This window comes from Petromyzon marinus, chromosome 54 (assembly GCF_048934315.1).
Source record: "Petromyzon marinus isolate PM22_M1 ecotype Great Lakes invasive population chromosome 54, UKy_Petmar_22M1.pri1.0, whole genome shotgun sequence".
NCBI lineage: Eukaryota > Metazoa > Chordata > Hyperoartia > Petromyzontiformes > Petromyzontidae > Petromyzon > Petromyzon marinus.
The window spans coordinates 9,981,137-9,998,478 of record NC_133720.1 but is presented as its reverse complement, the minus strand read 5'-3'; the positions used below and the strand labels follow the sequence as shown (position 1 = coordinate 9,998,478).

The 17,342-nt window shown below is 46.5% G+C and overlaps 1 protein-coding gene across 5 annotated transcripts in view; it reads left to right on the top strand.

Moving 5' to 3' along the window:
• The window catches only part of LOC116954184 (NFX1-type zinc finger-containing protein 1-like), a 70,366-nt gene that overhangs the window by 27,069 nt on the left and 25,955 nt on the right, over positions 1-17,342 (top strand). Inside the window, exon 1 of one of the 5 annotated variants that reach the window (XM_032974679.2) lies at positions 10,970-11,076. The exons of the other annotated variants lie outside the window; for them this stretch is intronic. The gene's annotated coding sequence lies outside the window, so the exon portion shown is untranslated. Of the gene's footprint in view, positions 1-10,969; positions 11,077-17,342 lie in introns of those variants that run through there. 5 annotated transcript variants of the gene reach the window in all.

Below are 17,342 nucleotides of genomic sequence, written 5' to 3'. Positions count from 1 at the left end.
CACACCAAGTCTTGGAGGCAACACGTTTATTTACTAACACAACTCGAACCGGCTAACATAACAGATAACTGTGCAACGCTCCGAGGTTAACTATGTACATCACGGGTTAACTATGTACATTACGGGTTAACTATGTACATTATGGGTTAACTACATAGGGTGGTGGCCTCCGCTCCTAACCACTTGAATGGGATCACTATATGGTTGGACCAGGACAGCTAACACGCCGCCTGGCCTTCGTGCGTGAAGACCGAAGAGTGAGGATCGAGGAAGGCGGCTTCATTCCTGGGTTGAACAGCCCAGCTCCCTGTCAGGACTGGGCTTATATCCGCTGCAGCATGACCAGGCCCCGCCCCTGGCCATGCCCCCTTCTAGATCCTTCGTGGAGACTCTCGGTCCATACCACGTGGCCACCTCACCCGCTTCTGGGGGTCCCCGTGCCCCCTCGTCCGGTCACGTGCTCTCGCGGGTTCAAGCAGGCTGTCATGTCCTAACCCGACCTCCGTGACACCCAGACCCTGCCCTCTAGTGAGCCCCTTAATGAAGTACACACACTGGTGCCATAGAACAGCACCCCGCGTACAGTACCACTCTTCCCTCGGTACTGTCGCTACACTGTCGTGATACCATTTATGTCGCTACATATACATTACAACGCATCATGTTAATCTGAAAATATGCAGTTCCTATTATTGGTTGAGTTATTCACAGTGAATCAATAGACAGTAGAATGTGTTTACGTTTATTTTGATGGACATTATGTTGATCTGAGAATATGCAGAGATTGTGCAGTACCTATTATTGGTTACCCACAGTTAATATCAACAGACATGTAATGCTTTTACATTTAGATTGTTGTACATACATTATGTTGATCTGATAATATGCAGAGACTGTGCAGTATCTATTATTGGTTACTCACAGTTACTCACAGTTAATCAACACAGTGCAATTATTTCATTTTTAGTTTGCTGTTGCAGAGAATACACGTGCCACCAAGGGCATTCATTTATTTTTGATGTTGATGTTTTGTGTACAGCTAATTATTACTGGCCAGTATTAATTGGAGAATCCGTTGAAATTGAGAGAAACATAAATTATTGTAACCGTTTTGATAGCTGCAGGCGAAATTCTGCTTGGAAACTTATTAACAATAACGTTCTTCACTTGCATGCCTATGCAGGTTACCATATGTTGACAGACGGGACGTAACATTAGCGTAAGACTAAAAGGACACCAAAGAAATATTCAATACTCTCAAAGACAACTGGCTGCAGTTGCACGACATGCTTGCCAACAAGGACACTCAATTGATTTTGATAACGTTGAAGTGTTGTGTAAAACTAATTATGACTGGCCAAGACTAATTCGAGAATCCATTGAAATTGAGAGAAATACAAATAGTTTTAACTGCTCTGACAGCTACAGGCTTAGTGCAGCCTGGAAGCGTATTATTAAGTAATACATCTTACAATTACAATTCCTTATAGAGGAAACACATACTATTCACTGATTACTAATCTATTATTACATTACCCCCCCTCCGCCTGTTATCTCTGCACCTGATTGGGTTCCGTAGTAACGTCGTCCTGCTCTCTGTAAGACCGAAAGTAGGTGGATTGCTTCACTATTCTGGCAAATCGCCCGATGATGCGGGATTTAATTACCAGCGAAATGTCGTACTCAAATTGTAAATGTTGAGTATTTACTCTCCAACACACTGGTGGGCTGAAGTAGTAACTAGTTGGCGTTTTGTTTATGTGACAAATCCCTTGCTAATTGGCTGTGTCGGGTGGTGGAGAGTTACGACACATTTATACTTTTGCAATCTAACCCGAAAACCTTTATTATGAATAAAAAGCATTCCACTAAAATGTTGATTAACTGTGAATAACCCGACCAATAACACTGGTCTACAGCCAAAATGCTTCCGAAATAAATGTAGTTAACGCTACTCATTCTGGGTCACTGAGAATGAAAATAATGCTTGAAATGTGTTGATTGGCTCTAGTTTTCAAGATATGCTACTGAGTCAGTATAGACGACCCTTGACTTGGGAATGGTGGAGGATAAGTGAGTTATAAAAGGAAGTGGTCTCAATTTAAACCACAAATTACTACATACATATTTGACTGGATCTATGAATAAATCTATGACTGGGTTTGGACAGTACTTGCTTTTTGAGCAAAACAATGAATGATGCAATCTGAACCTGATATTGTGTTATACAGTGAGGGAAAAAAGTATTTGATCCCCTGCTGATTTTGTACGTTGTCCCACTAACAAAGAAATGATCAGTCTATAAATGGTAGGTTTATTTGAACAGTGAGAGACAGAATAACAACAAAAAAATCCAGAAAAACGCATGTCAAAAATGTTATACATTGATTGGCATTTTAATGAGGGAAATAAGTATTTGACCCCTCTGCAAAACATGACTTAGTACGTGGTGGCAAAACCCTTGTTGGCAATCACAGAGGTCAGAAGTTTTTTTTTTATAGTTGGCCACCAGGTTTGCACACATCTCAGGAGGGATTTTGTCCCACTCCTCTTTGCAGATCTTCTCCAAGTCATTAAGGTTTCGAGGCTGACGTTTGGCAACTCGAAGCTTCAGCTCCCTCCACAGATTTTCTATGGGATTAAGGTCTGGAGACTGGCTAGGCCACTCCAGGACCTTAATGTGCTTCTTCTTGAGCCACTCCTTTGTTGCCTTGGCCGTGTGTTTTGGGTCATTGTCATGCTGGAATACCCATCCATGACCCATTTTCAATGCCCTTGCTGAGGGAAGGAGGTTCTCACCAAAGATTTGATGGTACATGGCCCCGTCCATCGTCCCTTTGATGCGGTGAAGTTGTCCTGTCCCCTTAGCAGAAAAACACCCCCAAAGCATAATGTTTCCACCTCCATGTTTGATGGTGGGGATGGTGTTCTTGGGGTCATAGGCAGCATTCCTCCTCCTCCAAACACGGAGAGTTGAGTTGATGCCAAAGAGCTCCATTTTGGTCTCATCTGACCACACCATTTTCACCCAGTTGTCCTCTGAATCATTCAAATGTTCATTGGCAAACTTCAGACGGGCATGTATATGTGCTTTCTTGAGCAGGGAAATCATGCGGGCGCTGCAGGATTTCAGTTCTTCACGGCGTAGTGTGTTATCAAATGTTTTCTTGGTGACTATGGTCCCAGCTGCCTTGAGATCATTGACAAGATCCTCCCGTGTAGGTCTGGGCTGATTCCTCACCGTTCTCATGATCATTGCAACTCCACGAGGTGAGATTTTGCATGGAGCCCCAGGCTGAGGGAGATTGACAGTTCTTTGTGTTTCTTCCATTTGCGAATAATCGCACCAAATGTTGTCACCTTCTTACCAAGCTGCTTGGCAATGGTCTTGTAGCCCATTCCAGCCTTGTGTAGGTCTACAATCTTGTCCCTGACATCCTTGGAGAGTTATTTGGTCTTGGCCATGGTGGAGAGTTTGTAATCTGATTGATTGATTGCTTCTGTGGCCAGGTGTCTTTTATACAGGTAATGAGCTGAGATTAGGAGCACTTCCTTTTGAAGAGTGTGCTCCTAATCTCAGCTCGTTACCTGTATAAAAGACACCTGGGAGCCAGAAATCTTTCTGATTAAGAGGGGGTCAAATACTTATTTCCCTCATTAAAATGCAAATCAATTTATAACATTTTTGACATGCGTTTTTCTGGATTTTGTTGTTGTTATTCTGTCTCTCACTGTTCAAATAAACCTACCATTAAAATTATAGACTGATCATTTCTTTGTCAGTGGGCAAGCGTACAAAATCAGCAGGGGATCAAATACTTTTTTCCCTCACTGTACACGATATGAATTGCATCATGTTATTCCTAGAAGTCATGGATGATGCAATCATACTAGGCTTCCATCCCTCTGTTGAACAAATTTCCCTATTTCAGCTCTAGAAATCATACAGTGTCATGCTCTCTTATTTATCAGTGTTGGATTTTGCAAGGGGACACATTTCTGTTTAGCCAAAGTGAGCAGAGATGCCTCGTACTTGTGTGAACAAAGCAGATAACGTCTGCTATGTTTGTGGTGAAGTTACTTTTGCATCACAAAAGCGCAGTATAACCATTATGGTTAAGAAAGCCTATCAACTTTATTTTGGTTGCAAAATTGGAGATCAGGACAAGATGTGGGCCCCACACATATGCTGCAACACTTGTGCAACAAATATTCGCTAGTGGTTGAACAGGAAAAGTAAATCTATGCCTTTTGCATTGCCAATGATTTGGAGAGAGCCAACAGATCATATCAGCAATTGTTACTCCTGCATGGTGCCTCCAGTTGGGAAAGGTGTGTCAAAGAAGAAAGAGTGGACTGTGCATTATCTAAACATTCCATCAGCTATACACCCAGTACCCCACGGAGAAGGACTGCCTGTTCCTGATGCGTCAGAATCATTCTTACTTGAGTCAGATGCGGAAGAGGATGAAACTTCTGGTCTTGAACTATCAAGGTCACATGACCCAGATTTTCTCCCATCCTCCTCCTGTGAACCACACATCATAACACAAGGTGAACTGAAAGACCTTGTCAGGGATTTGGAACTACCCAAGAGTAAGGCAGCAGAGCTGTTGGGCTACATACTGCAGCAGTGGAATCTCTTGGCAGGTGATGTTGGGTTTCCATGTTCCGTGACCATCAAAAGGATCTTGTCCCATTCTTCTTCATGGAAGGTGACCTTGTAGCCTACAACAACATCAATGATGTGATGGCAGCCCTCAATATCGTTCATGATCCAGATGAGTTGAGACTGTTCATTGATTCATCGAAGATTAGTCTTAAAGCTGTTTTGCTGCATAATGTCAATGTTTTGCCATCAATTCCAGTTGGTCATGCATTCCATATGAAGGAAACCTATGACAACTTGAAACAACTTTTGAGGTGCATAAACTATGACCAACATCAGTGGCAGCTTTGTGGCGATTTGAAGGTTGTTACTCTCTTTCTTGGTCTGCAGACTAGATACACAAAGTACTGCTGTTTTCTCTGCGAATGGGATAGTCGTGCGAGATATTCCCACTACGACAGTTATTGGAGCCTGGGAGGAAAAGTGTTCAGCATCCACCACTTGTTGAATCAAAGAAGATTTTGTTATCACCCTTACACATCAAGCTGGGTCTGATGAAGAACTTTGTCAAAGCCATGGACAAAACACAAGCAGCTTTCAAGTACCTCCGTGGAAAATGTCCAAGGTTAAGTGAAGCTAAGATAAAGGAAGGTGTCTTTGTTGGTCCTCAGATTCGTGAACTTCTTCGAGATGATGCATTTGACAGTAAACTGCGTGGCAAGGAAAATACAGCATGGAAAGCCTTCCAGTTAGTGGCAACACATTTTCTCGGAAACAACAAGGCAGACAACAACAGGGAGTTGGTGGAAATCCTCAAGGCATACAAAAGCCTTGGTTGCAACATGTCACTACAGATACATTTTTTGTAATCTCGTCTAGATATTTTCCCACCGAACTGCGGAGCAGTGAGCGACGAGCACGGCGAGCGATTTCACCCAGGACATTGCAAGGATGGAGAAACGCTGTCAGGGCCAATGGAGCCCTTCAATGCTTGCAGACTATTGCTGGACAGTGACAAGAGACGCTACATTTAATGAATACAAGAGACAAGACAAGAATCGCCGAGTAGACACTAAATAAGGACTAAACTATGTACTTGTATATCCGTAATAGGTTTTTGCCTTTTGTTTCATAATACATTCTATTTATATAACACTATTGCTGATTTTTTAAGTGTTACATGAACAGGACAGGTGACATGTTATCGTGTAAAGCAACCATAAACACATTAAAAGACCTAGGTTTACAATTTATGAGTAAAACTCTATCTACACAATATACATAGACGTAAAATGTAAGAACTTTAATATTTTGGGAACAGTAGCCAATCAGTTGTTTTAATTGTCATTTGAATTCAGCACATCACAATCCATAATAAACAGCACATTTCATCTCTGAAACAGACGACGTCTAAAAAATTGTAGACCAGTGTAATAGGTACTGCATATTCTGAGAATAACATTCATATTGATGTAATCACAGTGATGACATTCCCACTGCTCGATATAAGACCGATTACATTGAGGACTTCTTCAGAATTCTGGCTAATCGCCTGACGAGGCTGGTTGTAATCACCGGCGAAACGTCGTACTCCAATTGTAAACGTTATGGGTTTACTAGTAATGTTGTGGGTTTACTAGTAACTAATCGGCACGTTTTGTTTACGTGACAGACCTTACTAATTGGCCGTGTCAGGTGGTGGCGGCTTCAACGACACATTTATGTTTACGCGATTTAGAACCCCGGTGTAGCCTATGAACCGACTGTTGGGGCAAGTGCTGTTGGCGAGCAGCACCTATGAAGAACGCAACTGTGGCACATGAGGGTGATGGGGTGTCCTGCACCACGCCCGACTGCCTTTGGCTCCCCAAAACCGATTGAGATAATCGTCAGTGTTGTTGGGCGTGAATTTGAACTCGGGTCGTCGGGTTCGCTGCACTGCCGCTTCGCACTCGCGGACAAGCAACACACAAAAGATTCGGATCGTTGTCGGTTAAGTACGGTGTTTGTTCAAGTAATTATACTCCTAATTATTGCGGAGGAATGACTTTTGTATGTGTTTTTTTTTTACATGTGCGGTGACATCACGGAAGAAACCTTCGTCTACATTCTCCGTTCAACGAGTCTCCAACACGTGGACCTTGGTCCGAGGCGTTGCCCTGGTCCGTAGTAGCTAGTTACGTTGTGAATAGTGTAGTTAGCATGGTGGTCACCACCGTAGGTTGTTGTTCTGTTAAGGGGAAGTTACCCCGTGTGTTTGGAGTTGAATAAATGTGTTGCCTCTAAGTCTACGTCTGCGACTCGGTTGAACTCGCTACACGTGCATTTAAGTTGTTTAGTTTTTAGTTTATTCTACATACACTACTACAGTGCTTATTTCAATTGTGATGTTGTCCGTGTTTGGTTTCCGTGTGCCAAACCACTTTCCGAGAACGTCACCCCCCCGCGATATTCAAGGGTGCGCCCTCTCCCGTATTCAGCCTTTTGTATGCGGTGTTACGTTCGAATCGCGTTAAGGCGATGTGTCACCTGGCCACACAAAGACAAAGATCCCCCGTGTAGCCTTTAACAGACTGAAGGGGCAAGTGCCGTTAGCGAGAAGGCCGCCACGGCACACAAGAGGGGGTGGGTGGCCAGCAACCACGTCCGGCCGCCTTTGTCTCCCCAGTGGCGATGTTTACACACCACTGCACCAGGTACTCATTTGAGGCTGAGTCGACATAGGGGAGGCCCAGGATCGGTTCAGATAATTGTCACTGGGTGTTGGTCGTGAGCGGGAATGGAACCCGGGTCGCCGGGTTCGTATCGTAGCGCGCTAACCGCTGCACCACTGCTCCCCACCTGGCCACACACACACACGTTGACTGGCGGCGAGCGACACAGCCGACGCTGTTGTTGGGTCGGAAGCTCCCACTCCGTGTGTGTCTCGGGAGGGATTATTAATTTCCATGGGGGAGATGTGGGGTGGTGGTGGTGATGGGACTTTGGCCATTGGGGAATAGATTTGTGTTTATTTTGAGTGATTTGCTTAACTTTCCTATTCATTACTTTGCACTCGTCATCTTTTTTTTATTGTTTGTTGTAACTTTCTTATTGGACACGTTTTATAAAAGAGCTTTTGTATAGGCCATAGGATTCCTACAGTATCAATAAAGATTATGATGAGATGGTAACAGCATTGTGGGGTTGGGGTGAAGGGGGTGGAGTAGGACAGTCGATAGATCATGGTTGGACATAAGATTAGTTTTCGTGACCTGGTATGTTTTTTTAATAAATATAAAAAAATCATAAACAATGACATCTGTACAAGTGAGTTTATTCTTCTTATTTGCGGTGGAAATCGCCGCGGGCGAGAACGCTCAGTTGCTATACTACAGTAGTCATAATAACGCACTTGCTGGCGAGAGGTGTGGCCGCTGGTTTAGCGTTGGTGGTTGTTGTGACGATGGCAGCAGTGTTGGCTGAGTGACCCAAGCTGGGGCAGTAACAATGAGGGCCCTTGGGTTTGGTACAGTCCACAGATTAAGAGCAATACGCAGGGGAGGCCTCCTGCAAGGACGCACGCCCGTGGCACTGCCAAGGTGGTTGCCTGTTGTGGTCAATCCACTGCTGGATGAGGGGCCCTCTTCCCCCACCGCGCCTTGCAGGCCGTGGGCGATGGTTGGCCGTGACCTGGGGGCTGGTCGGCCACGTTGGGGTGGCGGGAATCGCCGCTGACCCTGCCGGCGTCTTTGGCCCACCCGGTCGCCCTGCCCGGCCTCAAGGCCCTCGCATGGCTCCTCGCGAGACGCCGCGGGGTCGGCCGTCGACCTCGGGGTCAATGCGCTGGTGCATCACAGGTGCTACAGGCTGCTGTCGGCACGAGAGAGGCGAGGCGTTGTACTGTACTCGTGTGGGCCCCCCCCCCTTCACCAACCCCGCCGCACTCGTGACCGGCGTGGTGAAGTATGGTCAAAACAAGAGTCTACATGCAGCGCGGGGCAAGAGGGGAGTGGTTGCACTGCGCGTGTCCATGATACTGTCATTGATAACGATGGCTATGAGATGTTGACTACCTCGCCTGGTGTGCAGGAGGTCGTGGGTGCGATCCCGACCCTGACGCCTGCTGCTGTATATTTGGAGTTTGCGTGTCTCTCTCTTTCTCTCTCCCTGTGGTCGCGTGGATTTCTCTCCGGGTCTCCCCTCCACATTAAGAATAAACTTGCGTTTGGAGTTTGCGGCTGCCCTAAATCTCCACATTACAAGCCGACAATTCGTTGTAGCATCATTCGAGGCCAGGTCGCTCCTGAATCGTCTACAGCTCAGTGGGCCTTGCCCGGGCAAAATAAAACATTTAGCTGAGCACTGTACACATTTCTGTACAGGGCACTGTACACACGTGTACTGTATCTACTACCGACCTTGGGAGCTGCTGCTATACAATGTGCAGTTCTTGTTTAAAAAAAAAAACATTCCTCCTGGGTTGATAAAATTGGTACCCACTTTGTGGGGAAGTCAACCGCTTGTCCTTTCGGTGGCCTCGTTCACCGCCGCAGGATCGTGGAATGTCCACCACCGACTCAGTGGTGGACTCAGTGGTGGACGGGGAGGAGATAGGCACGGCCCGAGGTGGAGCGATCATTTAGCGAAGGGCGTCAACATCCCCCCTCTTCAACCACCCCCCTCTTCGTCATTGCTCGCACACGCTCGCAGTTGTCCGCCAGTGACGTGCGGCGTTTACTGCGGGAAGGGAAGTCCCCCGCGGTGACCGAAAGTGACCGAAAGTGAACTTACTTAAGTGACTGAAAGTGACCGAAAGTGACCGAAAGTGAACTTAAGTGACTGAAAGTGACCGAAAGCGAGGGGGGAGGGAGGTTCCGTGCCGTCTGGCATGCGACTAAATAACAGTAACACAACTTTCGCTGCTGGGTACGAAGTGTTGTTGTTGTTTTATTGCATTTGCCTAAAAAAAGGTATAGGCAATGGCTATTATTATTCCCCACAAACTTTGCTTTTGTGACATTGCCCAGGAACAACATTGTTTTTCTTCTTTGGTTCTTTCGGTAAAGTCACGTAGAATGAGAATAAAATAATAAATTGATAAAATAAAATAACACAATGATATTCTCACGACGTGTTATTTTATTTTATCAATTTATTATTTTATTCTCATTCTACGTGACTTTACCGAAAGAACCAAAGAAGATGAATCATTGCAGTCACGAAAGCTTTAAATCGAAATTCAACATTGTTTTGTTACGCACTGTAATCAAAGAGAGTCCTCTCGAGACGCGCACTCAAAGGGGGGCTGGGGGAGTGGGGGGCAGCCTTAAGACGCGTTAAAGTCCAGCACTGTGCTTGGCGACTTGTCATTCAAAATTAGTCGTCCTCAGCAGCCGTCAAATATCCACTGCTGGATGGTCTTACCCCGCGATGCAACCAGCTCCGCCTTTGGCTGCCGCTCCGTTCTTAGCCTCGACCACAGGACCACCATCAGCACGATCAGAATGATGATTCTGACCGTGATTACTGATCATGATAAACCATGATTACTCATGATTCTGACCATGATTACTGATCATTATAACCATGATTACTAATGATTCTGACCGTAATTACCGACGATGATAAACCATGATTACTGATGATTCTGAGCATGATTACATGCTGACGATGAGAGTGATGATGCCTATGACATGACGTTGACAATGATGATAGCCGTGGATGATGATGATGATGACCGTGATTATCGGCATGCAGTATCCACGTGTTTGGTACGCTGTGGCGTAGTGGATAATAATAATAACAATAATTTACATTTGTAAGGCGCATTTCATCCGTGGATCCCATTGCGACCACCGCCTCCCACCCTAAATATCCCGGGTTCAAGTCCCGCATCAGACGCAATCGGAAGGGTGCGCGTTCAAATCCAGGTTGGGGTGGCGGGGGTTTGACTCAGCCCACAATCTTTTTGGGGTCATTAACATACCTACCACTTTGTGGTGAAAGTCATCAGCGGTTGTCTTATGACTATACTAACCCCCGGCACAGGAATATGGAATTGCAATCACTGGCTATACATGTGACATGAGCACCACTCCTCGATGACTAATTTGCAATTCGTCACTTTGACTTAGCACAGGCAAGGAGAAACCCGACGGACACGTGACGGATATTCCATGACTCAGTTGACGAGGAATCGACGAGATTCTCAGAAGTGACGGCGACGCCTTGGCCGATAGCCACGGCTTGAGAGTGCAGGGGGAGGGAGGTTGAGGGCAGGGGGAGGGAGGTTGAGGGCCAGGGGGTGGATGGTTGAATGCCAGGGGAGGGTTTTGGACAGAGCTTATAAAGGATGCGTGCACAACTCGAGCGACCCCAAACCACTCATCGCCAACGTTGCCAGCAGCGCCATCTCAGCCCAGCACCCATCTACTCAGCAAGTAAACCGTTCGTTCTCCACCAGCGGCATCTTCGTCGCCACCGAGGTGAGTGTGGTGGCTTCGTTTCTCGCCGAGTGTTCATCAGTGGGGCGGCTCGTGGGAGACCCCTGGCAGGGTCTGGTGTGGCCGGGGCCACGGGGTGCGCACTCTATGCGGTGGTGCGGAATAGATGTTTCGGACCTCAGCCCCGGCCAGACAGCTACGGCTAAAAATGAAAGCCCTCGATTGTTGTAATCATCATCGCTTATCATTATAATACTAGTAATTAATAATATCGTCAGCGTGTTGTGATTGTCATCATTGCATTGTGTTGAAAAATGGCGCTTGCCGACTTTTCGGTATTTCTATTTTAATGTGGTGACATGCTTCCCTGTTATTCACTGTTGCACCTCTTATCGGTTAAATTTCGATTTAAAGCTTTCGTGACTGCAAGGATTCATCTTCTTTGGTTCTTTCGGTACAATAAAGAATTGTATTGTGTTATTTTATTATTTTATTCTCATTCTACGTGACCTTACCGAAAGAACCAAAGAAGACTCTTATCGGTTGTACTGTTCGTTGTTGTAACTTGCTGACCCGCCTGAACATCTGTGATAAAGAGCTTCATAGCTCATCGGATTCCTCCTGCAGTCCAAATAAAGATTCCGATTTTGATCATTATATTTCGTTAGTGTACATGTACTGTAGAGTGATCGACTGGCTATATAGTTGGAAATGGGTCGTTTTACTGCGCTGCGGGTCCTGGGAGTAGTGGAAAATCGAAGCGACAATCCGTGAAAACAGTCAAGAGTGGCTATCACGATACTGAACTCGCAATCCAGAGGTCGCCGCTCCGGTTGAGAAGGTTTTCTCAAATCCGCTTCTGGGAGAATGACCGCCGCGCGCACACAGGGTGCTATAGGCTGCGTGGCGAGCGGCAGTGCAGCAAAATCCATTGTTGTACTGTACTGTGCTCTCCCGTCTAGGCTCCCCGCCCTCACCAACCCGCAGCGTACATGACAGGGTGCAATAGGCTGAGCCGCCGCGTCGGACTCATTTGTCTTTTTAGCTTCGCGTGTGGTGGGTGTTTTGCACGGGAGTGTTGCATGTGGCCTTGTTGGTGGCTACCTGTCACTCAACCAAAGGGCGGGGCTACGCGGGCGGTTGTGGGCTACCGGAGTAGTGGGCGGGGCCACCTGAGTAATGGGCGGGGCTCGCGATTAGGTGGGCGTGGCTATGTAGAAGTGGGTGTGGCTGTTGGGGAGGGAGGGGCGTCTCCAAGGCGCGCGGTCGCCTTGCTGCTGCGTTGTTGGGGCACAGTATAATAACAATGTCACAAACACAATGTGTTCCTGGGTAGTAAGTGTTATTTCCTAATTGCTTATGCCTCAAAAGTACATAAAGTGGCTATTATTCCGCACAAACTTTGCTTTTGTGACCAGGACAGTGACATTTTGAAATGTACCTATTTTCAATGTGAAAACGCGGTGTGCATTCGTGTCGTTCCTTCACATGAAGTCCTGGTCACAAAAGCAAAGTTTGTGGGGAATAATAGCCATTGTCTATACTTTTTAGGCATACGCAATTAGAAAATAACACTTACTACCCAGGGACAAAAATCGTGTTACATAGTGTCATTAATTGGTGGTGTACGTTGAGGGCGGTAATGGTGAGCTGTGACGTCAAATCTGTCACGTGACCCGCGCATGTGGAAGCGTAACGCATTGTAGTGTAGGGGTTAGCGCGCTGTGTATGTGTGTGTGTGGAAGCGTAACGCATTGTAGTGTAGTGGTTAGCGCGCTGTGTATGTGTGTGGAAGCGTAACGCATTGTAGTGTAGTGGTTAGCGCGCTGTGTATGTGTGTGTCTGTGTGTGTGTGGAAGCGTAACGCATTGTAGTGTAGCGGTTAGCGCTACGCCGCGCTACGAACCCGGCGACCCGAGTTCGATTCCCGCTCACGGCCATCACCGGTGACGATTATCTGAACCGGTCCTGGGCCTCCCCTAGGTCGACTCAGCCTCAAACGAGTAACTGGTGTGGTGTGTGAACATCGCCACTGGGGAGACAAAGGCGGCCGGCCGTGGTGAATCCAAGTCCCCGGCAAATCCGGGTAGTACAGCTCGTTGACAATAAACCGATGCCCAACGAACCCTTTGCGGCTTGTTTGGCCGTGCCGGCGTGAGGAGGAGGGTGGTGTTGGAGGCGGTGCCGCTTCACCCAACAGTTCCATTCCCTGGCACGACCCAACATCCGTGGCGGGTGATGTATTAACCGGTCCTGGGTCTCGCCCACCTCTTACGGAGCTGCGTGGGGAAGTACGGTCAAACAGGGGGAGGCCTTCATCCAGCTGTGGATTGACAGAGGCGGAGAATTATTGTGAATGTGATGAAAGTTTGTCTTGGTGGCCGTAATGTAAGTAGGCGTGATTGATGCTTACAGAGGCTATTAATAGAGCTACCTCACTTGTACAAGGTGTCTCTGCTTGAGATGTTTGGGCTATGTTTGCCTTCCGATGCAAACTCTGACTCATCGCTGGAAATTAATCATTCCTGTGCTGTGAATAGCCTGCTGCAGAGTGAGCTGCTGTGTTTAATATTTGTCTGTGGGCAATTCCCCAATACCTGCCTGGTAAGTTGGTCTTTAAAGACCCTGTGAGTTAATTAGCAAAGCATTGCATTGTTTAGCAGTCGTGTGAATGTAAACATTTTGTCTATAATGACAATTCAGATTGTTACTGTGATGGCGTGTGTGTTTGGTCAGTTGTGTCTGCCCTTGCAAAAGGTATAGCGAATCTCGGATTATCTCGCCCGGTTAAATGAATGACATCAATATATTGTGGGTACTCGTCTCAAAAAGCGATTTCTGACATAGAGTAACCCATGCATGGATTCCGTACTGATTTCCAATGCCACCTCAGTTCACGCAATAGCAAAATGTTTTAGCAAATTGCACCGGCTTCGTTGGGGGGCGTCCATAAATGACGTCACGCACCGAGGGGGTGGAGGGGGGTCAGACATTTGTGACGATGTGTGACGAGGGGGAGAGGGGGGGTTTGAGAAATATGACGTCACATCAAAATGCACAACTTTAAAAATATATACTTCATTAAATAGAATTGTTATAACAACACCAATTTTATACTCTTTGGTTCTTTCGGAAAAACTCACGTAGGTATAAAATAAATCACGACGTTTCGGGCGCAACACAAACATCCATCATCAGGTGGGAAAGCATAGTCTTCTGGTGAGGCAGACTGTTTTAAGGAGGCCACTCTCCTATCTTTTACATGCTAATTTCTCACATTAACATCATGCTAATCCCTCACGTTAACATAGCCACTTCCGTGCCCTCGTTTAGGAGGCTGCTCTCCTATCTTACAGTTACATGCTAATTTCTCACATTAACATCACTAGCCCCGGCCGCTTCTTTATGACCCTTGAGCTACACCCATTTCAAACCTTTTAAAACAGTCTGCCTCAGCAACAGTCTGCCCCAAAATACAAAAGTCTATTATATTATGAGACCTCATTTGCCAGTAACAAGATATAGGAATAGGTTTTACCCTTTGAACTGGCACAAAAACTGACACCTTTATTCAAGGCATCATGTTTGCAATAACCACAACACAAGCAGTCAAAATGCAAACAAAAGAGACAACTGATAATAATATGCACTGTCCTTGAATTTGATTGGTCCACACCCGAGACGGCTTTTCTTAGAGCCTAGTCTCCACTGGTGTTGGACCAGAAGACGCCAAAAGGCGTACAACTCAAAAACAGCGCACTATCAGAGTATTGAGGGCTCGGGGTGAGCATTAACATTATGAGACCTCCTTTGCCAGAAACAAGATATAGAAATAGGTTTTACCCTTTTAACTGGCACAAAAACTGACACCTTTATTCAAGGCATCATGCTCACCCCGAGCCCTCAATACTCTGATAGTGTGCTGTTTTTTGAGTTTTACTCCTTTTGGCGTCTTCTGGTCCAACACCAATGGAGACTAGTTTGTAGCATGTTGGGAAGTATGCTAAACATTTTAAACAGGCACACATTCACAAATTTCCCTTTTATATGTCTGTAGTGGGGTAACACGCGCATACAGGGGGAAATGGTAAAGACGTGCGAGTGATGGACAGTGGGGCCATGTCGGGCCGGCCAGGTGCAGCTGGTGAGGTAATGACGGGCCAATGAAGCTGGGGAGCGATGGACGGCTGTGATTGGCTGGGGTTGTTGTCAAGGGCAAGGTGGTGCCGGAATGTCTGGGAATAGAGGAGGCAGGCAAAAGGTGCAGGAGGACGCGGGGCGTCGGGGGCACGTGGCTAATTAATTGGTGAGTAATGGGACCGGGGATATAAGGGGGAGACGGGAAGACCGAGGGGAGTTGTGATTGGGGCTGGAACGACGGCGGGGCAGAGCAAGCCAGTGGTACGACCCCAGAGCCTCGGAGCCCGACGTCCTTCTAAGGGCCGGGTCCGTGTGGCTGGTGGTCGAGACCTGTGCCTTGGCTGGGCCAGGTCAGCTAGCCTCCCTTAGAGGAGGGCCGAGGAATAGCTAGGGAGCAGGCGAAGTTTAGCTGAGGAATACCTCCCTTGAGAGCAGCGGGTAGTGAGGCCGTTACCTCTTCGGGTGTGAAGCTGTAACGGGGGTTTAAGAGTTAATAAATGGTGTCACCTCTACATCAAAGTTTCCGAGTCCCAGCAAGTATCTACACGTGTATTGAGCTCAGTGGGAGACGTGTACAGGCGCCCCAGCAAACGTGGAGCTGTTGGCCCAACGTTGGACCAACGGTTCCAACCACATGCCAACGTTGGCTCAACGTTGCATGTTTACTGGGTTTGAATTAAAATGTTGTTTTCTCGATGGAGTAATTTCTGCCCTTTTATATTATTTTAGTGGCGGACCTATACAGTACATGGGTCGCCTTGCATATCTAAATAATATTTATTGATTCAACAACAACAACGCAAAGCATCGCCGTGCCAGGGATGTCGGAGTTTCCCTCCCGTCAACAAACACCGGTGCCGGATGGATTATCTCCACACATATTCTGCTCTTGGTTGTGGCGCGTGCCTTTGATGTTCGGAATGACGAGCACGCGTCAGCCGTGGTAATAACACAAGGTCGGCCGCCTGTTTTGTAAACGTAAGAAAATCGCAAGAACAGGAAAATTGTGCATCGCCAAAGGCATGCACGGTTTCAAGTTTCAGGTGTGTGAGTCTATATGTGTGTGTGCGTCGATATGTGAGTGTGTAAGTCGATGTGTGTGTGTGTGACTCGATAAGTCAATGTGTCTGTGTGCATCGATATATGTGTGTGTGTACGTCCATGTGTGTTAAGGCTATATGGGGGATTTCTTGTGTATATAAGTCGATGTGTGTGTGCAGGTCGATGTGTCTGTGTGTGTTGGTCGATATGTGTGTGTGTGCAAGTCCATATGTTTGTGTGTGTGTGTAGTTCCATGTGTGTGTGAGTCTATGTGTGTGTGTGTGCGTCGATGTGAGTGTGTACGTCGATGTGTGTGTATGTCGATATATGTGTGTGTGAGTCTGTGTGTGTGTTAGTCGATATGTGTGTTTGTGATAGTCCTTATGTGTGTGTGTGTAGGTCCATGTGCGTGTAAGTTGATGTGTGTGTGTGACTCGATAAGTCAACGTGTCTGTGTGCGTCTATGTGTGTGTGCGTAAGTCGATGTGTGTGTCGATATATGTGTGTGTACGTCCGTCCGTGTGTGTATATATAAGTCGATGTGTGTGTGTGTGCAGGTCGATGTGTCTGTGTGTGTTACTAGATATGTGTGTGTAAGTCCATATGTTTGTGTGTGTGTAGTTACATGTGTGTGTCAGTCTATATGTGTGTGTGTGTCGATATGTGAGTGTGTAAGTCGATGTGTGTGTGAGTCGATAAGTCAATGTGTCTGTGTGCGTCTATGTGTGTGTGCGTCAATATCTGTGTGTGTGTGAGTTCATGTGTATGTGTCTTAGTCGATTGTCTGTTAGTCGATATGTCTGTTTGCGTTAGTCGATGTGTGTGTGTGTAAGTCCATATGTGTGTGTGTTGGTTGATGTGTGTGTGTATATATGTCCGTGTGTGTATAATTCGATGTGTGTATGTCAGTAGATGTGTGTGTGTAAGTCGATGTGTTTGTGTGTGCGTCGATGTGTGTGTGTGTCAGTCGATGTGTGTGTGTTAGTCAATGTGTGTGCGTGGGGTGTGTGTAGACAACTAATATTTAACAATTAAGTTAGTAATTTTTACAATAATAATGTGTGTCTAAGTATGTGTGCGTGTGAGTCAATGTGCGTGTCTGCGTCGATGTGCGTGTCTGCGTCGAT